Source organism: Rattus norvegicus, chromosome 10, assembly GCF_021556685.1.
Source record: "Rattus norvegicus strain SHRSP/BbbUtx chromosome 10, alternate assembly SHRSP_T2T, whole genome shotgun sequence".
Lineage (NCBI taxonomy): Eukaryota > Metazoa > Chordata > Mammalia > Rodentia > Muridae > Rattus > Rattus norvegicus.
Window position 1 is genome coordinate 73387111 of NC_141543.1, and position 24834 is coordinate 73411944.

At 46.9% G+C, this 24834-nt stretch overlaps 1 long non-coding RNA gene across 1 annotated transcript; it reads right to left on the bottom strand.

Moving 5' to 3' along the window:
* Nucleotides 1-15731: 15731 nt before the first annotated feature.
* LOC148003006 (uncharacterized) lies at nt 15732-23510 on the bottom strand. Its single transcript, XR_015631262.1, has 3 exons — nt 23327-23510; nt 22220-22532; nt 15732-17180 (listed from the first exon to the last, which is right to left on the bottom strand). It is a non-coding gene; the product is annotated as an uncharacterized LOC148003006 (long non-coding RNA).
* Nucleotides 23511-24834: the final 1324 nt, after the last annotated feature.

The window sequence follows — 24834 nt, forward strand, 5'->3', positions numbered from 1 at the left end:
GAGAGAGAGAAGGTGGGCTCCTGAGGGCCAACCAGCCATTGAGGTTGTCCTTGGGCCTACAAACACACACATACACAAAACACATGTGTGCACACATATGCATGCACACACATATAACACACATGTGTTCATACACATCACATCGCCACACACGTATAACATGTGTTGGCACACACACATATTATACACATATACAACTAGAAAGTGTACTGGAAGTAATTTGCTTCTTTCTGGAGACAGAGGGAAGGACACAGCCCCTATCTCCAATCAGGGATGCCTGAGTCTGGTAGGATAGATCCAGTCCCAATTCCAGGAATTCATGGTTTGCTGGAAAAGGCACACACAGCCCATTTGGGAGGGGAGGTCCTTCTTATAATGGGGCAGAGATGCTGCTGCTGCTGACCAGGAGCTCCTAACTCAAGAAGGCATCCAGTCTGATGGAGGAGGTAGCTCACTTTGAACCCCTCGGTCTGATGGCCACTCAGCTCTAACAAACAATAAGCAGTGTAAAGCCTACAGAGCTGGGCGCCAACCTGAACCAGATTTCCCAAACCATGGTCTCATGTGCCTCATCCACTCCTGGTCATCCCCTCCTCAAACTCCCAGCCTAGGTGAAGCCTGTCCTGCCCACCCATAATCCCTGTGTACCCACAGCCACAGCAGTGCATTCTGGGAGGGCTGGTTCCCAGGACAGAGACTGCAGTTTCCATAGTGAAAACAGGCAGCAATCAATACCCTATCCTGAGATTGTGAGGTACAGGAAGGGACACCCATGCTGCAGTCCTGACCATGGAGGTCCTTGATCACAGTCAAATAGCCACCAAGCAATCCATCTTGATGCCTGAGCACACAGGTCTAAGTTCTGTGCACATACAGAGAAGCAGGGGTGGGGTGTTAAGCTTCTACTCCGGAAGGTGGGGCTGGCATCACATAGAGGGATGGATAGGTAAGAGATGGCCAAGCTCTAGCCCAGGTTCCTCATTCTGTGCCCTGGGACGGGGCCAAGCTGCCACTTTAATGCATGGTACACTAGACTTTGCCTTTGAGAGCCACAGTTAAAAATGGGTCAGCAAATTAGATTAATATTCCCAGCACTCTGGCTCCTCCCGGTAATAAAGTTACAAGTCTGTTCCTTTTGCTATGAGACTGGGTGGGACACACAATCCTGTCCCACTGAGTATGACTACTGAGCTTACTCTGCAGATTCTACACCGAAAGCCAGCAAGATCAGTAGGCAATGACCAATATCCTATCCTGAGACTGCGAGGTACAAGAAGGGACACCCATGCCGTAGTCAGAAGCCTTGACGGAAGCCATCTTTAGCTGGACCACTTGGACTTCTGCTCTCCGCCATGGAAGAACACGCTTTGGAGAGTTGCTGGCCCCATGGTCATGGGCTCAGACCTGAAGCCAACCTGTGGCTTCAGAGATGCCTGCCCCCCAACTGAAGCCTTTTCCTGGGAATGGTGTTTGTGGTTCTAAGTCTTGAAGACCTGAGGACTGGTTGTTGTTATATGCCATTACCAGAGCAGAAACCTGCCTGATATAGGAGCTTTGCAGGACATGGCAAGGAATTGATCTCTATAGATAGGAGCTAAATGTAAAATAGATCCAACTGGGAAAAACTGGAGACAAGGAGGCCAGGCAAGAGACTGTCGCCGAGTGAGGTAAATACTAATTACCTGGAGAGCAGTGAGACGGGCCATTCATGCAAAACAGGAACACCATACATTCCATGCTATCCTCAGAAGAACCATCACAGGACAAGAGCAAAGGAACACACAGTCACCCCAGCACCCACTGCCTCGCCTGACTCAAGCCCTATAGGGGTGCAGCCCTGGGTAATCTGGCGTTGGAGGCTGAGAAGCAATTTGTGTCTTTCTCTGATTTGTTTGATTCTAAGCCAGCCATAGATGAGCTTCGCCCACAACTGGTGGTCTTTTAATTTAATTGTGTGGTGCTGGGCTGGTTCCCCCTCCCTAGCAAATATATCAAAATTGTCACATCGTAAATAAACAGTCCTCTTCTCCCACTCGACACCCACCATCCCCATCACTGACAGGCAAGCGCAGCCGCAGCTGCTGCAGGAGGGAAGGAAGGCTGCAAGGGCCTGGGTCCCTGAGGACAGCGGAAAGTGGGAAAGCCTCCCAGCCAGCTGAGTCCCTAGGGAGGATCAGGAACCTCTCTGAGGCTTTTCATCTGAAAGTGAGCCTTAACCTGAGTCAAGCTAAATCATAGCTTCACCCTGGGCTATAAAGTGTGAAATTATTCGAGGAAATACAGAGCAGTACCAGGTGTAGCCTCAAGCCTTCAGCAAGCTCCCTCTCTGTGTGATCTTGGGAAAATTACTTAACCACTCTCTCCCTTGACAACCTGATCAGTGAAATAGTGAGAATAAGGGAGACCTGCTCCACATTGTTCTAAGATAAGTAAAAGGCCTGGAACAGAGAAGGGGGTGGGGGGAGTACTTAGTGGTGTTTCAGACAGGAGGAAAGAGGCTTGGGTTTCCCCCAGTCCTCAGGCTCTTGAGAAACAAGAGGAGAAGCAGCCCTATTGGAGATCTGACAGACAAGAATTCTTAGTTGAGTTGTCTCTCTGGGAAAGCACCCCTTCCTGTGAGATTTTATTGCCCCACCCCCACCCACATACACAGGAATAGTACATGGCATGACCTGTACAGATAGCTCTCTGCTGATGATGGACCATGAGAAGGGGATGCCACCTGCCACCACTGTGTGATCACGGGGCAGGAAAGGCCCAGCCTTTTGACTGGGCATAGAAGGCAATGGTAAGACAAGAGCAGAGCAGAAATTCCCGCTAGAAATAACAATGACTCAGCTCAGACTGCCTGTGTATCAGAAGTAGAGCTGTGAAGAAAGTGTACTATGGCCCTCCTCCCTGAGCATCCATTCTGTGTCTTGTGACACAAAGCCTATGGGCTCCAGCATCAGGCTAATGAAATCCACCATCAGGCTTTGGATCTACCATGTCTCTGAGCTTTGTCAACAGAGCACTGAACTAGCCTCCCTAGCCCCGGGTCCTCTCTTCGGGCAGCCATGCCTGCCTTGGCACTTCAGTGTGAGAACCAGATACCTTCTGGCTTCCAGTAAGCCTCCTTAAGTGCTGGATTAGGTTTCGTGCTGTTTCGGTTATCTGACAGAGATTTCTGGCTGCCTACCTTCTTCACAGGCAGCAGAAACTCCCTGTTCTGACAGAACCTCCAGAGCCGATCAGATTCCCCAGCCTCCCTTGCAGCTCAGTTTTGGCCAGCAGTGTGGGAGACCTGAGTCTGGCATGTACTCTCAGAGCAGGTGGTCATCCGGCTGTCCAGCTCCCTGCTGCCTTTCTTCCTTCCTGCTGGTGGAAGGCCAGACCCTGGTGGACAGTGCTGAGTCCTGGTAACCACGCTAAGAAGGGAAACAGCCTAGGGAGCCGTGAAGCCAGCACCCCAGAACACCTGTTACACAGGACTGCTGGAGAGCAACCTGTGGTCCCGAGGAGAAAAACCATCTTGGATCTTGTTGAAGCCACTGTCACTTTGACTTTGGATTCCAGTGATAATGTGATCTGCCACCTGCATCACCACAGCCTGTCACTGCAGTTCACCTGTGAGGAGATAAAAAGAACATGAGAGTGGGGGTAGGGCTCAGTGGCAGAGAAGTCGCCTAGCATGTGCGAGATCCCAAGTTCCACCCCCTCCCCCGTCCCAGCTTCCCCTTCCTAAATTAAAAACAATAAATTAGGAATAAAGACAAGTCTGTGGAGACTCTAAAATGCCTTTCTTGGAAGATGAAAGGCACAGCGGCACAGCTGCCACCCGCATAACCTAGAATGTCAGCCCGAACGGTGAGAAGATGGAAAACTCAATCCAGGGCACACATGGCCTGCAGGAAGAGGTGTCCAGGGCCCAGAAAGGATTTGAGGTCTGTAGGAGTAGACTTCAGGGTCATCTCTGTAAGGAGCTGAAGCACAGTCCTGAGCACAGTGCTAAACAAAGCCACCCAGAGAGGAAGTGGTTGTTGGACAGATGCTGGGATAAGCCTTTATCCTAAGTCGTCTCAGCATGGTTGTGGTGCAGGGTCAGACAGTGAGTTAATACAAAGATTGCATGAATCTGGGAGAGATGGCACAAGTAGAGGCTGGACCAGGAGTTCAGGGCCATCCTTGGCTACATAGGACATTTAAGACCAGCCTGGGCTACATGAGAGCTTGTTTTAAACAAAAAAACCAAAACATGTTCACATGCAGAGATCTGAGGCAAACCTCCACATGCTCTTGGTAGTTTAGTTCAGATTTAGATCGTATGGCGTGTCTGCTGGTAAATGGTAGGAGGAAGACAAGGCAGGGGGGAAGAAAAGAAGATACAACAGGAGCAAAGGTCCTGTGGCCGAAATAAGTGTGGTGTGATTAAAGGCAGGTGCCATGGAAATTTGTCATTGTCCACCACCCAAGCTTCTTCTGTTTAAAGACCCTTCCTCTTTTTTTTTTTTTTTTTGCATCATGAAAACTGAACAAATCTGGCAATGCATTTCTAGCTTCTCTTACAACTATGGTGCAAGCACCTAGCCTGTTTCTTGTAGCTAGCCTCTCTTGTAGCTAGGCTGCAAGCACCTAGCCTGTTTCTAGCCTCTCTTGCAGCTAGGGTGCATGCAAGCACCTGGCCTGGACACTGTCATACAAGGTGTGCTGTGCTTTGTCTCTGTCAGCATCCTGCCCTACCTCCCAACATACATGCAAGGCTGCTGTTTTGTCCCATAGAACTATCCCTCCCAGTGCCCTGAGAAAAGCCTGCTTTCTTATGCAAACCCCTGCTTTATCCAGAGCCAAGTGGGTTCACAGAGCCCCTCCTTGCCCTCTAGAAACCTGCCTCATATCCCCAACACATAAGTATGCCAGCATCAAACAAAACTCTGCACCTGCCACCAAGGCTCTTGAGGGACCCAGAGTCTGCTCTCCTAAGCAGAGCTCCACTCAATTCTGGCGACCTCCACTTAGCTTCTTAGAAATCTGCTCTGGGCTTTGTTAATCATCCCGATATTGATGTACAGAAACTAATTTTGTTCCACATAACCCCATTTTGTTTTTATAGCAACTTGCTTAGCTACGTGGAATTCCGTCTCTTTCCTTGGAATTGGGCTTAGCTGTGCCAGACCTTTGGTGAGTCTGTAAAGATCTGGATTCACAGAACTCTGCTCTATTACCAGGAACTCTGCTGTGTGAGGGCCACCTGGATGATCTGAGGCAACTCAGCGGCAATAGGCAGCACTTTTAACACAACTCTTTTCTGACTTACCAGAGTATGACAACCTCATCTATGTTTGTATAGAGGAGAATCCAGTGTCACTGACTGGGGAATTTAGACTCCTGTGTTTATAGACACACAGAAACCTCCAGGCTTACTCTGAAATCATCTTTATTTTTTCTACAGGGTTCTTGACTTCTTCCACAAAACCCAACATCTTGGCTGTGTCTTCTCTGAGGACCTGGTCCCTGTCCACACCTTAGGAGGATGCAGTGAGGACAAGCAGTCCACAGGTCCTCCTCAGATCACCCTCTGCTCAGGTGAGGTTAGGAGGATTTGAACCCTGCAGCCCTGACAAATCAATAACAGATACTCTCCACCTTCAGTTGTCCCCTAGCACCACCCAGGGAGGATTCAAGTCCCAGCTTCAATAGGGAAGTGCTTTAGTCAAGTCCTCAAGAGAGGGCCTCTTCATCTCTCCCTTCCCCCACACCGGCCCTGGTCGCCTGGGCACAAATCTACTTGGACAGAAATAATCAGCCGAATTAATTTAGCTTTAAATAGCGGCACTGAGAATGTTTCCACAAAATCTTCTCAGAGGAGAGCTAAGCAGAATTAATGATGGCACAATATCAGGGAGAAATGTTATTTATTAAGGCTTAATCATCCCAGAGAGACAGGAGGTAGCCCATAGAATAACATGGAAATTAGCCAGCAGAGCCCCCACATATAACCCAGCCATCTATGGTCAGCCAGGGAGCCCAGGCAAGGTCCTGAGGTCCATGGTCCAAAGTTGGAGTATCCAGATGTCTGCAGAACACACAGGGACCAAAGTGTATCCCCCAGCAGGACTCGGAGTCACACATCTCTTCCATTTGGGATGAATGGACAGTGGCTCCTTTACTGACCAGGCACTGTCTCGAAACCATGCAAAAGGCTGTCATAGTACAAAGGCCTCTTACAAGGAGTACCCACCTCTGCCCCTCTTCAAGATTCCTTGATCATGTGTTGTTTCAACTAACATTTGTCAGACACCTACAACTAAGCCGCAACTGTCTCAATGTTGGTGAGAAAGTAATGGATAATAAGCCTTTGTAGATGAATAAGGTGGAAGTCAGGGGCTGAAGCAGGAAGATTAGCATTCAAGGCTTGTCTGGGCTACAAAGGAAGTTAGTGGCAACCTGGGTAACTTAGCAAGACCCTGTCTCAAAACAAAACGTCAAGGGTCAAGGGTATGACTCCGTTGGTAAAGGCACTTACTGCCAAGTCTGATGACCTGAGTTTGATCCTTAAGTTCCACATGGTAGAATTATAACTAACTATACTGACCTCCACATGTGCTCCGTGCACACATGCACACACAGGCACAATTAAGAAAGAAAGAAGGAAAGAAAGAAAGAAAGAGAGAGAGAGAGAGAAAGAAAGAAAGAAAGAAAGAAAGAAAGGAAGGAAGGGAGATAGATAGATAGATAGATAGATAGATAGATAGATAGATAGATAGATAGATAGATAGATAGATTCATTGTTTTTTAAATTATGCCTCAAAAGTGTTGGGGGTGATACACAATGGTAGAGCATTTATCTAGCTTGCACAGGGCCCAGGTTCAGTCTTTAATATTGAAAGAAAAAAATTTAAACAGTGATCAGGTGTGATGGGAGGGAATGGCTCCTGGGAGAAAGTGAAGCCAATGAGCTTTGAAGACCTGAGAAGGAAGAAAGAACTTCCAGGCTGAGGATCCAGCAAGGATGAGGGCCCAGTGCTTGAGTAAGAAAGCTAGAGGGACAGAGTGGGAAGACGCTGAGTGTGTTCTTCTCACTGAGCAATCTGTCACCAAAAATACAGAGACGGGTCAAGGTCAGAGAACCCCGTAGCAGAAGATGGGGTTTCAGAAAGGGTGAAAGACCACGCTTTCCGTAACCCAGCTGAGGGGGCTTCTGGCTGATAGATGGTGCTACTTCCTCAAGCAAGCCTTTCTGAGAAGCTGTTTCTTCCAGGCCACCATTTCCATAAGAGAGAGGCAGGGCAGTCTAGGCACGGAGGAAGCCGGCTCCCAGCATACAGGAGTCTTAGGGCCTATGGTCCAAAATACAGTTCTGACCTGGACCTGGTGGTGAAACTCTGTAATCCTAACATGTTGGGTGGCTGAGGCAGATGAATTGATAGTTCAGGGCATTTCAGGCCTACAGAGTGAGTTCAGGGGTACCCTGGGCAATTTAATGAGACTTTGTCTTAAATTTTAAAAATACAAAGGAGTTTATGGGAGTACCTCAATGGTTGAGCACTGTTGCCCCTCCCCCCAGGCACAAAATCCTGAGTTAGAACCCCAATGCATACGTGTGTGTGTGTGTGTGTGTGTGTGTGTGTGTGTTCCCATTTCTGTAGTCAGAGAGGCCTGAGTTCAAGTCCATCCAATCAGAGGCAAAGTTAAGTTCTCTGAGGCTTCCCGTTTCCTGCTGTAGAGAGAACAATAGCACCTGCACTTGGGCATTCTTTAGGGGCTGGAAGAGTGAGGAAGGTTCCAGGCACACTGTGATCCCTCCACAGTCATCAAAGCCCCTTTCCCTCTCAGCAACATGTGTCATCCGACGCTGAGGAAGACTAGGTCACGAAGACCAGTGTGCAATCTGAACGGGCACTAATGTTAGCTTTCCTGGCTTGCTGTAAGTGTGGCAGCCATCTCTCAGAGGGCACAGCAGACCAGAAGTGACCCTTGGGAAACCTCTGTCCAGCCAGCTGAGTAGTTGCTGCTCTCCTGCTCTGCCTTCGTCCTCTCAAGCTGGCACGACAAGGTGCCACAGACCAGCTGACTTCAATGCCAAGATGTTTTTTGTTGTTCAGGGAGTTTGAGATCCAGCATCAGTCTGGTTGGGATCTTGTGAGCATGCTCCTCACCTACAAATGGCTGCCCTCTCCCTGTGCGTGCTGATGTGTCTTTGCTTTACTGTATGCACAAGGAGCAGGAAGAGAGGCCAGAAAAGGTTGGGAAAGAGAAAGGGAGATAAAGGAAAAGGAAGGAGGGAGCGGGAGCGGGAGCGAGAGCGAGAGCCTCCTATTAGTGACTCTTCGTCTATGGCACTTACTGTATGGGATTGTGGCCCCACCCTATGACATCCTCATCCAGCCTCAGTCATTCTCCAATCACTGCATCTCCAGTGCAGTCACATTGAGCCTGGAGCTTTCGGCATAGGAACCTAGGAAGACACCCTGTAAGAACAACAATATCAACCAACCAGAACCCCTCCTCCCCCAGAGCTCCCAGGGACTAAACCACCATCCAAAGAGTACACAGGGATGGATCCACGGCTCCAGCCGCATATGTAGCAGAGGATGGTCTTGTCGGGCATCAATGGGAGGAGAGGCCCTTGATCCTGTCAAGGCTCAATGCCCCAGTGTAGGGGAATGTCATGGCGGGGAGGTGGGAGGGAGTGGTGGGTAGGTGAGGGAGCACCCACATAGAAACAGGGGAAGGGGAGGGGCTAGCGGGCTTCTGGAGGGGAAACCGGGAAATAGACTAACATTTAAAATGTAAATTTTTAAAAATCCAATAAAGGAAACAAAAGAAAAAAAGAATCTAGGAAGACAAAAGATAATTCAATCTTCCTGCCTACAGCAGCTCCTCAGTCTTGAACCTTCCATCCACGGTGCCTGGATGCTGCCCTTAGGTACCTGGGATACCAGCTCCAGACTGTGCTGCTCATTCTGACCAAGGGGTGCTGAAGCCTGGGATAGAATTGAAGTTAGCAGCACAGGTTGCCTCGTTTGTTCCCGACAGTGGCTGTCTCTTGCTTGTATGGCGGTCCTCTGGCTAAACTAGTGGTTCTCAACCTCTGGGTCTCGACCCCCCTTGAGGAGTCACATGACATTTTCACAAGGGTCACCCAAGACCATGGGGGAAAACTCAGATATTTGCATTTCAATTCATAAGAGTAGCATATTTACAGTTACGAAGTAGCAACGAAAATATTTTTATGGTTGAAGGGTCACCACAGCATGAGGAACTGTATTAGAGGGTCATAGCATTAGGAAGCTTGAGAAACCACTGCCCTAGACTGACTTGGGAACACTTTAGTGTTAGAGAATTCTCCCAAGGTCAAAGAGGCCTCTCTGATCACAGTACTTAGCCAAAGGTAAAGGAATCCTGGCTCCTAAGGAGGCTTTATTCCCGCCTGGGATCACAGAAGATCAAATATGGTCCGCCCACACTGAAGCATCGTGGTCAACATGTACACAGCTTACATTGCAAATAGACTCTGTGGTCCAGCCTGACCATGGCAGAAGGAGTCCAGCTCAGGTCTCAGGACTCAGTCCCAGCCCCTGATCACTCACAGTGCCCCAGGAATGACCTGTGACATGCTGGTCTTACACCAGGATCTCAATTTGCACACTGGAGTGTTTTACTTCAACTTTCTAGGGGAAAGAAACAACCCTTATCAGCCCTAAAAACATCCAAGAAGGCTGTTGACTACGAAATGTCCCATTCCTGTTGAGATTTCTGATATTGTTTTTATTTTGAACAATTTTTTTGTTCAAAAAAATTGAACAAAACTGAAGACACCCTCCCATCTAACCAGGCTGACTTACAGTAACTCTTCCTCTGAGTCAGCTTCCCTCTGCTCTGATTACTTCTGACGCTCTTCTCCCTGTTCTCACCTGCTCATCCGCTGGTTATAAATAGTTCACATCCCTCTCCATGAAGACAGACAAGATGCTCTAAAGTTGGCACTGCACTCCAGCTCCGTGGGTAAGCACTTGTAGACCCAGCCAATCCAGACCACAGGGATTAGTTTAAAGATAGGTGGTAGATCTCATCTAAGCCACTTAGAACCTAGTGCTGGGCGTCTGGGTTTCTGCAGGGGATGCACTGAGGCCTGCTAAAGGTTTGTTTAAACAGCTTCACCAGGAGGGCAGTGCCTGCTGGAGAAAGGAAAAGGCTAGGAGGACGAAGTTACCATAGTTAACTTCCATATGTGATAATACAGACTGGGTTGAAAGCTCTGAGGTCTGCCTAATGATAAAGCCTTTTCAACATTTTTTTTTAAAAAAATTTACTTTATATGTATGGGTATTTTGACTGCATGTATGTTTACATAACGTGTGTGTCAGTGTCCTCAGAAGCCAAAAAGAACATTGGGTTTCCTGGAACTGGAGTTCCAGATGACTGTGGGTGTTGGGAATTGAATCTGGGCCCCCTAGAAGAGCAAGCAGCAAGTGCTCTTGGCCACTAAGCCGTCTCCTTGTCCCCTACTTTAATTTTTAAATATGAATTTTTATTTATACGTTGTATAGCAATTTTCTCCAATATAAACAAAACCTTTGGTTTTGGAAGGAAGCTCTTTAAGACACAATATGTTATAAAACAGGGCTGTGAGTGTGTGGGGGTGGGGGAGGTTGGGGTGGGGGTAGGGGTTAAACAGCAGGATGTTCTAAGGGAACATGTATAAAACTTTCCATCCTGCAGGAAATTTCCTTAAGACAGGAAATAAACAGCTCAAACTAGCTTCAGGAAGTCCCTGAAACTGACCAGATACACTAGGCTCCTCCCTCTAAACATATAGAAGCAATAAGGACTACTGACTCTCATACAAGTTGAACTAACTGGAAGAATCAAAGACCAACATAGCTGCCAAGAAGAGGCTCAGTCCTGCTGAGCCACCTAGAAAGGACACTCTCCAACTTGTTGAGCTGCCTATAGGCTGTGCAATGTGCTCTAGATCCCCAGCTTTCAAGAGCTGTCATCCAGGCTTGGGTGGGTTTTTGGTGTTAGGCTGTTTTTGAGTCATTTCTGCTACTGTAAGTAACTCCTCACCCATATTACTGTAAGTAAGCCCAACAAAACTCATTGGTTAACCAGGCTGGATTTTGTGGCACCTTACTTTGATCTGACATCAGTTCCCTGACCAGGGTGATTAGACATTTGTTCACAGCTCCCAGGAATAAATAGTGTCACTCAATTTGTGTGAGTGTGTGTGTGTGTGTGTGTGTGTGTGTGTGTGTGTGTGTCCACAGAGGTCAGAATAGGATGTAGGCTCCCCTGGCTGGAATGAACCACCTGATATAGGTTCTGGGAGCCTAACTCAGGTCCTCTGGAAGAGCCCAAAGTGTTCTATCCACTGAGCCATCTGTCCCCACTGCTCTTCTTTAGAATTTACAATTATGATTCTTACCCTGTGAATAGGTGGTGCAGAACCCATGTTCCATACCCTATCAGTCAGACAAACTGTTAACATCAGTTAAGAAGAATGTTCCCTGGTCACTGGGCACCACAGTGCTTCAGATCATTTTACTAAAGTGTCTGTTTAGGATCATGTCCACTGAGCAGATAAGAAAACTAAGCCTCAGAAACAGGACATGCTGAACTGGCAAGTAGTAAGGCCAGCACTCCAGCTATTCTGTTGGCAGTTGAGCATGCCTTCTTGGGTACTGTGTGAAGCAGAAGGGAGGTCCTTGCTGTCCTGGGCTGGGGAAGAAGGTGGTTAGAGTCTCCAGCCCGAGCCTCACTCCCTTTTCATAGGAACTCATTCCTCTGCAGATCCTTAGCTCCCACAGGTCCTCAGTTTACCCCAAATTCCAGAATCACCAGCCGCTATACCCAGGAGTCAACCCTCTCTCTGCCTGGAGACATGAGAAATGGCTCCAATTATCCCCTCTGAGCTTGGGTTTAATGCAATGTTTTATTAATGGTGACTATTAGAGCAAAGCAGAGAGCCAAGTGTGAGTGGCCGCCTTCCTCTCTCCAGAATGTTCTCCACATGCAGAAACAAGAGGCCAAGAGAGGTAAGATACCACCCTAACCCCAGTTCCACCTCTCGGTAATCATATGTCACCCTTCCACACCCTAACCGCTGGCAGAGTGAATGCCACTCTTGCCTGGCATTCCACCCAATGCTAATGCTTGGTTGCTTCCCTGACTGACAAATTAGGGGTTTGAACCAAATGTGGGAGAGGAAAGGGGTGAGGCAGCTGCCCGCCCTGCAATTAAGAGGTGGGTGAGAGAAGGGAAGGGCTCCCCAGGTACCTTTTCTCTCCTTGCTATGACTGTTTCCAGAGAGGGGACAAGTGACTGCCAACCACAGGTGACTTAGCACCCTACTCAGCCCCACCCTTGGGGGTGTCCCACTGGTTCAAGGCTGACTTCTCTCCCAGCTCTCAGACTTGTCATCCTAAGAGAAGGGCCATAAAAGTTCCATTAGCTTGATCAGATGAATAAAACTGAGAGCTGGAAAGCAACAGTGTTTTATCCCAATTCGAATCCAAGACTTTTTGACAAGAGTCCTCATCCTCCCTACACAGACCGAGCTTCATCAAAGGGCTATGGCGAAATCAGATTGAGAAAGGGACTTGGGTGTCTTTTCCCTAACTGCCCAAGTAGACATTGAACCAGCAGACACAGACTGAGCTTGGGAAAGCCTAGGAAAGTGGAGATTCACAAGATCCTGTGCAATTTACAAAGCTGGAAACTTTCTGAATGGCTTCCACAGACACACAGAGGAGATAGGAACTATTGCCTTGGTTCCTGTGATCAGACCAAGACCCTGCCCTGGACACATTCTCTGTAGACTGTTTCTGACCAGGCTGCAAGGGGAAGTGAGACAGAGGCTAGGTGGGCAGGGAGCCAGGGGAGGGATGCCTAAGCTGTCTGGGAGAGGTGAAGTCCAGAAAACTTCTAGAAAGAGATGACATCCAAGATGGACCGGAAAGAAAACCAGGAGGTAGCTAAGCAAAGGGGATTGTACTGCACTAACCATCATCCCATCCTCCACAACAAACACCTTTGATGCCCTACTGGCATGGGGAGAAGTTCATCTTGGCTCACAGTTTGGGAAGTTCCAGTCCAGGCCTGATGGTGTCCATCACATTTGAGACTGTGGTAACACGTCATAGCTGGGCACATGAGCCAAGCTGCTGGTCTTGTGACTGTAATCAAAAGAAAAGGGAGACGGGACCACATGTTTCCCCCTCACACCCTCCATCCCCACTCCCTTCCCCGCCATCACCAGTATGTCCCAAGTACTCAGGGCAGCTCATAACAGGTTCCAACTTCCCACCCATAACATCACGCCATCACCAACATGTCCCAAGTACTCAGGGCACCTCTTAACAGGTTCCAACTTCCCACCCATAACATCACGCCGGAGATCAAGCCTTTACCACAAGGGTCACATAAGATCCAACCTTAGCAACAGATAATCCCAGACTAAGGGAGGCAGAGTCGTGGAACTTAGTGAGGAAGAATAATGAGGCCCAAGGTTTTAAAAAAAAAACAAGGCACTAGCTGGAGAGCCTACAGGAAGCTGAATGTGGGTTGACAGCATCTAGAATCATGACAGAGACACTCCTCTGAGCATGTCTGTCAGAGATTATCTGGATTAAGTAAACTGCAATGAGAAGACCTCCACTACATGTGAACGGCACCATGCGATGTGCTGAGGTTGTAGACCAATGCTTCTCCACCTTCCTAAGGTTGCGACTCCATTAATTCAGTTCTTTATGTTATAGTGACCACCTGCCAAAACAGGTGCACTAACCATCATCCCATCCTCCACAACAAACACCTTTGATGCCCTACTGGCATGGGGAGAAGTTCATCTTGGCTCACAGTTTGGGAAGTTCCAGTCCAGGCCTGATGGTGTCCATCACATTTGAGACTGTGGTAATATTTTGTTGCTACTTCATTTGCTGTTATGAATTATAATGCAAATATCTGATCTGTGACCCCTATGGGGGTCATGACCCACAGGTTGAGAACCATGGTCTTAGCCAGTGGATAGAGGATGGAGGACAGAAGGATCCTGGCTGAGCACCGGCATTCATGTTTGTCTCTGTGCTTCACCACTCTAAAGACACCGTGACCACTTGTCCAAGCTGTAGCCACCAGGCCTCCCCTGCCATAATGGGCCGTGCCTCACCTCAGACCTAAAACAAAGGACTCACATGGAGCACAAGGCGGTGTAGTCAAAAAGTCACTGCAACAACACTTGTAGTTTTTCCTTTTTTAAAGTTGTTAACCATAATATAAGTTTGACTTTCCTGCTGTTATACTTCTATTAGGTTTTTTTTTTAAATTTATGTGTAGGAGGTTTTTTATCTTTTGTTTTTGTTTTTTTGTTTGTTTGTTTATTTGTTGATGGTTTGTGTGTCTGTGCATGCAATACCAGAGGTCTGAACACAGCACTGGAGTCTCCTAGAACTGGAGTTACAGCCATTTGTGAGAACCAGGTGGGTGCTGGGAATCAAACTGGATCTTCTGCAAGAGCAGCCGGTACTTTTAAACACTGAGACATCTCTCCAGCCCCTACGGTTCTGTGACTTTTAACACACCAGATTCATGTGTCCACCACTGTAGAAGGGAGTGTTACCTCAGGCAACTCCCACGTGCTAACCCTTGCAGGAAAATCTCCCCCGACTCCCACACCCAGAGAACTACAAGCCTGTTCTTAATCACTGTTGCTTTGCTTTATCTCCAACCACCATAGAAATACATGTCATCGTGCAGTGAGAAGCCCCGTGTGGCTTTTGTCACTCCCTTTGAGTGACAAAACATGCCTTTGAGACTCACATAACACATTTTGCGAATCATTTATTTCTTCTCATTGCTAAGGAGTAGTCTATTATGGGGCATGCCCTGGGTACCCGCCTTTGAAGGACAATAAGACTGTTTACAGTTTCCGGTGGAGCTATATAAAGTTACAGTGAACATTCACCTACAGGTCTTTGTCTCAACATAAATTTTCTAGAGCGAATACCAAGAATAATATGGCTGAGGGGTGTGATGTGTATATTTAATAGGAAGCTGGAAAAGCATTTGCATGCCAACCTACAAAGGATGTGGAGTTTAGTTTCTCCATATCTTTGTCAGCATTTATATTGTCAGTATTTATTTTAACCATATATACATATATATATGTATATATACTTATATACATACATACAATGGCATTCATTGTGGCTTTACATTTCCCTATAATTAATGATGTAGAACATCTTTTTGTGTGTTTACTTACATCATATGTTCCCTTTAGGGAAGCACCTGCTTGAGTCTTTTGTCCATTTTTCTCATAGGTTGTTTCTTGTCTAGAGTCTTGAGAGATCTCTTTGTGCATTCTGGATTTGTAAACATTTCCACCAGTGTAAAGCTCACCTTTCAGTCCTTTGGCAGACTTACTCCTTGAGTGGGAGCTTATCTTGATGACACCCTGTTTATCACATTTCATTCAGAGATTCCCCTGACCTCACATTACTACTAAAAAGACCTTGAAGTCAACACCAGATGTCTTAGGGTTTCATTGTTGTGAAGAGAAACTGTGACCAAGGCAACTTTTATGAAGGTTTAGTCCATTACCATCATAGCGGGAAGCAAGGCAGTGTGTAGGGAGACATGGTATTGGAGGAACTGAGAGTTCTTCATTGTGATCTGAAGGCAACCAGAAGACTGTCACACTTGGCATAGCTTGAGCTTATATGAGACCTCAAAGTCTCCATAGTGATATTCTTCCTCTAACAGTGCCACACCTCCTAATACTGCCACTTCCTATGAGCCATATATTCAAACACATGAATTTATCGGGGCCAAACCTATTCAAATCATCACACACCCTAGGACCAAGTTCTTGGTACAAAAGAGATTTATTTCCCTCAGATGGTGAAAGGGTTGGGAATGAGAGACAAAGACAGGAGACAGAGGGAGAAGGGAAAAGGAACAAGGAAGAGGGGAAGGGATATTTGTCCCGGGGCACAAAGGACTGCCTCTGGACAGAGAAGAGACAGACATGGCCCATAGGAAAATGGCAATTTATAAAGGAAACCCTGTGTTAGGGTGAGATGTTTGATTTTAATTGGGCATGTTTATTAGGTTAACCACAAGGGGGCTTTTTTTTCTGCCCCTCCCCAACAAGGGGGCTTTTGATTGCTGGATTTCAATACTTTGATAACTGGACTTTGGTGGTCAGCCTCAGAAGGAGAAAGCAGCCAAATGAGGGGATAGACCTTGGAGACTAGCCTTAGGAATGCAATCTAACAGTTTTTTAGCAAGGCAGAGGGAATGGGGGAGAAAGGCGAGGCCTGCCAGAGCCATGGTTGCCGTGCTCGGGCTTGCTGGAGCCCTTCAACAACAGTTGCCACTGTGTTCCTTTCTAAAGGTTTTGTGTTTACATTTGGGTCTATGCTCTGTCTTGAGTGGACTTTTGCATACAGAAGGATGCTTAGGGTCATTTTTGTGTATCTGAATCTCCAGTGTTCTATTCCTGGGGCAGAGAGGTTATCCTTTTTTCCTTTGAATTGCCCTTCCACCTCTGCCAAATCCTACACACGTAGGTCTGTTTCGGACTTCCTACCCCATTCATTGATCAGCAATCACTCTCTGCTTACCAGTTGTTCTTTCGCCAATACCACGACGTCTTGATTACAGCAGCTTTATATAATAAGCCGTCAAATTGGGGATTGTGGGCTTTACGAACTTCTTTTTCAAAATTGTTTTGACTATCTAAGTCCTTTGCCTTTCTCCCTGAATGCATTTTGGAAGCAGTATGTTTAGAGCTTTAAAGGGAAAAAAAAACCAAAACAAAACAATTCCTGCTGGATTTTCACCAGAATTGTCTTAAATCGATTGGTCTGATTGAAGGAAGCTGCGGTCTTTACCATGCCACGTCTTCTGACACGTGTGTCTTTGTTTATGTAGGCTGCCCCTGATGGTGCTCCATTTGTACAAACCTTCTCTGGTTTCTTTCATAAGCATTTTGTAATTTTCAGTATACAGAACCAGTCACGCTTTTGCTAAATGTATACACCATCTTTCATTTCAGCACTCCTGTAAATGATGCCACTTTAAAATCTTTTTAGTGGCCATCCAGTTTTTGTTGCAGGTATAGAGAAAGAGAATCGACTGGGGCCATGTGTCCTGCCTTAAACTGCAGCTTAGTGGCCAGAGTGGATTTCTTCGAGCTGTGGAAACAAACATTTGTTCTGTGAATAGAAACAATGTAACTTCTTACTTTCCCCCCCCACCCCCACCCCCCGGAGCTGGGGACCGAACCCAGGGCCTTTCGCTTGATAGCCAAGCGCTCTACCACTGAGCTAAATCCCCAACCCTAACTTCTTACTTTTCAATTGGCTTTCCTTTATTTACTTTCCTTGCCTTAAATGTCTTGGCCAGCACACCCAGGAGGAGGAAACACTGTTTCACTGTTATGTCCTCACACCTATAACACAAGATGTCAGCCCTTAATTTTTTTTTATAACAAGAACCCCTTATCAGAGTGAGGAAGGTCCCTCTGGCCTCTGAGAGTTTTCTCACTTGCCAGGGTTAAGTGTGTCTCCTGCATTCGTTAGTAGAATCATTTACGTCAATATAATCAGCCTCTACGGAGGCTGTATTATTGGCAGCCTACATTGTTTAATTTTCAAATATTTAACCAGCTTGGCGCCCCTGTGATAAACCCTTCTTAGTTATGGTGCCTTCTTAGTTATGGTGTGCAATACTTTTTATATACTGTTAGAAACAATTCACTAATATTTTGTTAGATAATTTGGTGTGTGTTCCTGGGGGAAATTGATCTCTGCTTCTCTTTCTCTGCTTCTCTTTCTTGGATGATTCCATTAAGTAAGTTTAGAAGTCTTCCTTTTTTCTTCTATATTATAGAAGACAGTATGAGGAACTCTTCTAAACATTAAGAAAAAAAATCTTCGCCAACGCTTGCAGGAAAACTATTTTGACTGGGAGATTCACTTTTTGTAAGAATTCTTTTTATATATCTACAATTTCAATCTTTATAATTGTAGGCTCCCTCTAGGTAGCTCTTTGATCCTGAGTATGTTTTGATTGCTTTTACCTGTCTCAAGTTTGGTCTTTAACAAGAGAGGCACAGACTGAGTGGCTCAGACAGCAAAATGTTTCTTTTCCCAACTCTAGGAGAGCCCAGGTTCGTGATAGCAGCAGGTCTAGCATCCAGGCGAGGATTGGAGGGGAGGGGGAGAACTCTTCTGGTTTTCTGACTGCATCTTCTTTTAACCCCTAGAAAAGTCTATTCTGGGCTCACCTCCTAGAGGTCTTACCTTCTGGAATCTCAACTCAGGACACTGACTGGGAGCCAAGCCTTCAAACCTACGACCCTGTGGGAACCATTCTCATTCAGACCACCATGCAGCTATTCCTGCATTTATCTGATACTAATAGGAACTCTGAGTCTTAACACAGTAATTAGCATTGCATGGTATATATTCCTCTGGGCGTTCAGGCTCCTACAGTGTTTTGTTTGATGTGCCTGTCCCTCTTTCTAATGTCCACTCTGATGTCTTCTGCACTGACGTCACTGTCAGAACACTAGCATTTGATACAATTTTTGATGCTTGCATTAAGTTCCATTTTATCAGCTTCCCATTTCTGCCAGTCTTTTTTCCCCTCGTTTTCCTCATTTCCTGACTTCTTGTAGGTTATGTGAACAGTGATTTGTGCTCCACTTTAATTTACCTACTGTGTTTCTCACTACCTCTGCTTTGTGGGTCTTGTTATTTTCCTAGTGGTTCTGGCAGGGATGATAATGTGCACACTTAAAATAATAGTCTCGCTTAAAATCCCTATGTTGTCACCTCCAAGTTGTGGGCATTGTTTTTTTTTGTCACTGTGACGAAATACATAAGGAAACAGCTGAAAAGGGGGGGAAGTCCTTTAGGCCGCAGTTTCTGGGCTGTTAGCCCTTGCTGACCTGGAGCCATTGCTTCTAGTCCCATAGTAAGATAGACTGATTGTGCTGTGCGAGCACGGAACAGTGCTGCTGAGCTCCTGGTGTCAGAGCCTTAGCTGCCCACGAATGGTGTAGATATAGAAAGGAATGCTCTTCACCCCCTGGTGGAGAGCATGGGGGAAGCTGCTCATCCCACAGCATAAGGGTACTGTGCTGGCCGTTTTTATTTGGTGTTTGTTTGTTTGTTTGGTTGGTTGGTTTTGTTTGGTTTTGGTTTAGGCTTTTTGTTTTGTTTTGGTTTTTCCTTTCTCAACTTGATACAAGCTAGAGTTATCTGGGAAGAGGATTTCAACGGAGAAAATGCCTCCTCCATCAGAATGCTTATAGGCAGATCGGTAGGGCATCTTCTTGGTTAATGGTTGATGTGGAAAAGCCCAACCCAGTGAGGGCAGTACCACCGCGTGGCCATGGTCCTAACTGACATAAGAAAGCAGGAAGAGCAAGCAATGGGGAGCAGGGAGCAGGCCAGAAAGCAGCTCTCTCTCTCTCTCTCTCTCTCTCTCTCTCTCTCTCTCTCTCTCTCTCTCTCTCTCTGGCTTCTGCAGAGGTTCCTGCCCTGGCTTTCCTTAGTAATAGCCTGTTACCTGAAGTATAAGAGTAAATAAACCCTTCCCTCCAACTTGCTTTGGTCACAACGTTTTAGCAATAGACACCCAACTAAGACAGGTATGGAGGGAAACATCATTGTACGTGGGCACAGAGGAAAACTGCCTACCAGTGGTGTCAGGAAGGTAATAGAAAGAATAAAGGAAGGGGCACCATAACCCTTTTCTGCTCCAGAATCCATGTCCTCCAATCACCTTCTGGCTTTTACTACTTCCTGCTAATCCATTCCTGTGAATGCTAATCCTGTGAATCCATCGATGGCTGGGTCCCTAATGAAGTCAGAGCCCTCATCATCCACTCGGTCAGTAGTGCCACATGAGCTTGGCAGGGGACATTTCAACATCCAAATCACAGCACAAAGGGAATGTGGAAACTTGCCCTCCCACATGGGTTGTTGCTATAATTCCCCTATAAAGGATAGCAGTACACACACTGAAAACTCAATGTTACAATGCTTGTTGCTAACTGTCTAACATTTTAAAGAACCCAGGAGAATACAGCTCTTCCCAGACATAAATATTGGCCACCCCTGTTGCTCTTTCTTTACTCATACTCTGCCAAGTCGCCCTCTGACTCAGTTCAACACGACAGAGATGATCTCTGAACTTCTCTTCACCTGAGAATATCCTTCTCCCTGAGAAACATTTCCACAGAATGTAGAATAGAGGTGACAATCCTTTTCTTTTGGCGTTTAAAAATTTCCAATTTCCTCCTAACCTCCATAATGGCTGGTTTAAAAAAAAATCATCTGTCACCTGCACCATGGTTCCCTTGTAAGGGATGTGTCGTTTTTCTCTGGTTGCTTTAGGATTTGTCTTTGTGGTTGATGCTCATGGTTTGATTGATGAATCTTGGTGCAGATTTCTCTGGGTGAAGCTGCCCTGTGGTTCAGTGGGTCTTATATATCCATGTCTTCTGCTAAAATTGGGGGCTTTTTCCTACTGGTTCCTCAAATTTGTTTTGTGCACCAGTCTTTCCTCCTATTCGCTGAGATTCTGGTGACGCGAACATGAGGCCCTTTGGTATTGGTTCATGGGTCGAAAGGTCTGGTCTTTCCTATTAAATCTTTTCACTCTAGGTACATTCTAATGACAGGTCTTCAAGTTCATGGTCTTCTTTGTCTATTAATTGCTGTTGTTGAGGCCATGTAAAGAGATATTTCCACTCATGCTTTTCAGTTCTGAGGTTTCCAATTGGTTCTTCGTTCAATTTTCTGTTTCTGTGATGAGCCTTTTGTCATTTAAGAGTGTTCACCTTTGAGCTGGAGAGATAGCTCAGTGGTTAAGAGCACTGACTGCTCTTCCAGAGGTCCTGAGTTCAAATCCCAGCAACCACATGGTGGCTCACAACCATCTGTAATGAGATCCGATGCCTTCTCCTGGTGTGCCTGAAGACAGTGGCATTGTACTCACATAAAATAATTTTTTTAACAAAAAAGAGTGTTTACCTTTTAAAAATGTATCATGTGAGGGTCTAGAGAGATGGCCGTTCTTTCAGAGATCCTGAGCCCAATTCCCAGCAACCAAATGGTGGCTCATAACTTCTACACTGGGATCTGATGCCCTCTTCTGGCATGCAGGCAGAATACTGTATACATAATAAATACTTTTTTTTTTAAATGTAGTGTGTGTGTGTGTGTGTGTGTGTGTGTGTGTGTGTGTGTGTACATGCGTGGATACCACAGCTAGAATGTGGAGGTCAGAGAATAATTTGTGGGAGTCAGTTCTATCCTTCCATCATGAGGGTCCTGTGAATTAAACTCCGACCTCAGGACTAGTGCCAACCACCTTTACTGGTTAAGCCATCTCACCAACCTGCTGGCCTTAGGTTTTTGTTGTTGTTGTTTTGTTTTGTTTTGTTTTTAGGAAGGGTTTCTTCTTGTACCCCTGGCTATGCTGTGTAGATCAGGAGCCAGCCTTGAACTCCTGCTTCTGCCTCTGGAGTGCTGGGACTTCAAGGCGCATGCCACCCAGCTCTGGCCTTTGATTCTTGAAGCACGTTTATAAACACTCTCTCGAAAGCTCCGCCTACTGGCTGAGCATCTGTGGCGTCTTGCTGCCAGTGTCTTTTGTCTGTTCCCATAAACGCTGAGACTTTTCCTGGGCTCTCCAGGTTCCAGGTAAATTCGGTTGACTCTTGGGTCTTCTGGCTCTGGCTCTTTGTTAACTCCTGTGGAGGTGGTTGATGTTTTGGATGGAGCACGCAAACAACGCAGTTGGGCTCAGGTCAAGAACCCCAGCCAGCTTACTATAGGCTGTGCCTTCAACCTCAGTGTGATTTCAAAGCTGTTTACGTCGGTGTATGTGCCATACAATGTCACATCTGGGAGTTGAATGAGAGCCTGTTGTTCGATCGTTTTCAAAATCTTTGAAAGACCGCGTGGGTCTGCTCTTAAATAACTTTATGGAGCCACAACTATAACTGTAAGGATCCCCACCCCCGACCCTGGGGACTTAGCCACACTGTGGCTGTTTCCACCTGTGCTACACGGGGTTACGTGAGGGCTGAGCAGAAGAGAGGGGAGAGGAGAAAGTCTATCTGTTCCCTGTCAGAGTTGTCTATACCGAAACACCTTGCTTTCTGCTCAGGTCTCTAGGGATCGTTCAGTGAAAGGGGGGAGGGGAAAGTGCTTACTCTGTCCCAGCTGGAGCCTGCTCCTTCACTGCCCAGCCCTCTGGTATGAATGCAGCCACAGACTCTTTCTAGTATCTCATGAGGTGGGACAAAATGGGCATTCTGAGAATTCAGCCACTTGCAGTCTGGATGTCGTCCTGGCTGGTTTTGCATGTCAACTTGACACAAGCTGGAGTTATCACAGAGAAAAGAGCCTCCCTTGAGGAAATGCCTCCGTGAGATCCAGCTGTAAGGAATTTTCTCAACTAGTGATGAAGGGGGAGGACACAGTCCATTGTGGGTGGTGCCGTCCTTGGGCTGGTTGTCTTGGGTTCTATAAGAGAGCAAGTTGAACAAGCCAGGGGAAGCAAGTCAGTAAGTAACATCCCTCCGTGGCCTCTGCATCAGCTCCTGCTTCCTGACCTGCTTGAGTTCCAATCCTGACTTCCTTTGGTGATGAACAGCAATGTAGAAAGTGTAAGCTGAATAAACCCTTTCCTCCCCAACTTACTTCTTGGACATAGTGTTTGTGCAAGAATAGAAACCCTGACTAAGACAGATGTTAAACTTCAATAAAGCCCCCCCAAAAAAAAAGTAGAGGAAAGAGAGGAGAGCATAGAGAAGGTTCTGGAGAGATATATCTATAATTCCCCACTGCTATATGCTCTGTGCCAGACCCTCATGAAAGCACTTGGTATGCAAAACCTGGTTTTGTTAACACAACATCTCTGAGGCAGACAATATTGGTATTACGAAGGGCCTGGGGTTCAAAAAGGTTAATCACTTCCCCAAGTACACAGCGAATGAATGGCAGACTTAGGATGTCCCTATTAGTCTGGGGTCATAGTCAGGAGTATATCTTCTCCTAGGTGGTGCCCTGGGTTCCACCTGGCCCAGTAGACAGCCCCATGAACTGGCTCATAGCCTGCCAGAATTGTTTATCAAATGCTTTGTCTCCAGAGCCCAGAGAGTGTTTCTTTCTGACCAGCCCATTAGGCCTGCACGCTGCAGGACTTGAGCTGCTATCTTCTCAGATCTTCTGAAAGAGGAGATGGGGAGGAAGCTCCAGGATGACACACACCCCTGTCCCTCATCAATAACACACAGCAAGGAACACTGGGAACTCACAAGGATTTTGCTCCATTATCCGGCATGGGGGGGAGTCCTAGTTTGCTTTCTATAGCTGTTTGTTTTCCACAACCAAAAGCATCCTGGGTAGAAATGGGTTCACACTGGCCGATACATCCCAGATCACAATCCATCACTGAGGGAAGTCAGGACAGGAACTCAAGGAGGAACCTAGAGACAGAAACTGAAGCAAAGGCCATGGAGGAACAATGCTTACTGTCTTGTTCCCAGGACTTTCTCCACTTGCTTTTACCTGTATATCAGGACCACTTGTCCAGGGGTAACACCACCCACAGTGGCCTGGGCCCTTTCATATAAATCATTTAATCAAGAAAGTGACTTACAGACTTACCTGCAGTCCAGATTGATGGAGGCATTTTCTCAATTGACGTTTCCTTTTTCGAATATGACTCTAGCTTGTATCAAGTTAACAAAGAAACTAACCAGAACACTGGGGCAGTGTTCCAAGCCTGCTGATGAATGCAGCCTCTAGGAACACAAATAGAGGCTTCAGCTGGAGGAACAAAACACCATAAACCAGGAGCCATACAGACAAGTCAAAGGTCAAGCGCCAGTGAACTCAGGAACTTTTAAAGAGCCCACCTACAATCCATGGCTGCTCCTTGCCTTGTCCACTCTTGGTGAAGGGACATCCAGCACTCGGGGCCTCTCTGGTAAGGGTATTTCCCACTCCAGCACAGCCTGGTGACCCGATCACTTCCCACAGCTCCCTACCCCATGTGCTTTCCCCAGGAAGAACGGACCCAACATACTTCAGGATCAGGGAGGAAGGAACACAGCTACACAGACTTCAGGAGATCTCAGACTCCAAGATTTCCCCAACTTAAGGTCTGCAGGGCCTCTGGATTTTGGGCCACCCACCTTCTCCTCTGGGGGAATCTACCTAGCGTCTGTCTGCTCTCCAGCCCAGTTTGGCTCTCTTCTCTTAGCCTGCCCTCTTCTGCCCTCCTGCAGGACCTACTGTTCATTAACTCTGGCATCTCCTTGTTCTCCACCCTCCCTCCCACTCTCAATCCAGCACTTACTCTTCCTCTCCCTCTCTCCTTTCTTCCCTCCCTCCCTCCTACCCCCAGTCCAACACTTCCTCTTCCTCTCCTCTCCTGCCCCCCCCCACCCCGTGCCTTTTCTTCCAGCCCAGATTCCTTCCTTAGAGCTAACTTCCTGAGTGCCCAGAGCTAGGGATAAGATAGATAGTTCCAGAAGTTGGGGGCACTACCTCAACCTGGAGCAGCTCAATCTCAAGAGACACAAGTGGACTGCAGTGAGATGAGTCCCAGAGTCCAGACAAGCTCATCTTCCATGCAGATGCAGAGACCCTCTTGGCCTCATCCAGAGACAAAGGCACTTTGTGGTGGTTTGAATACATTTGGCCCCCATAAATTCATGTGTTTGAATGCCTGGCCCATAAGGAGTGGCACTGTTAGGAGGTGTGGCCCGGTTGAAGGAAGTGTGTGTGACACTGCAGGAGCAGCGTTTGAGGTCAGTTA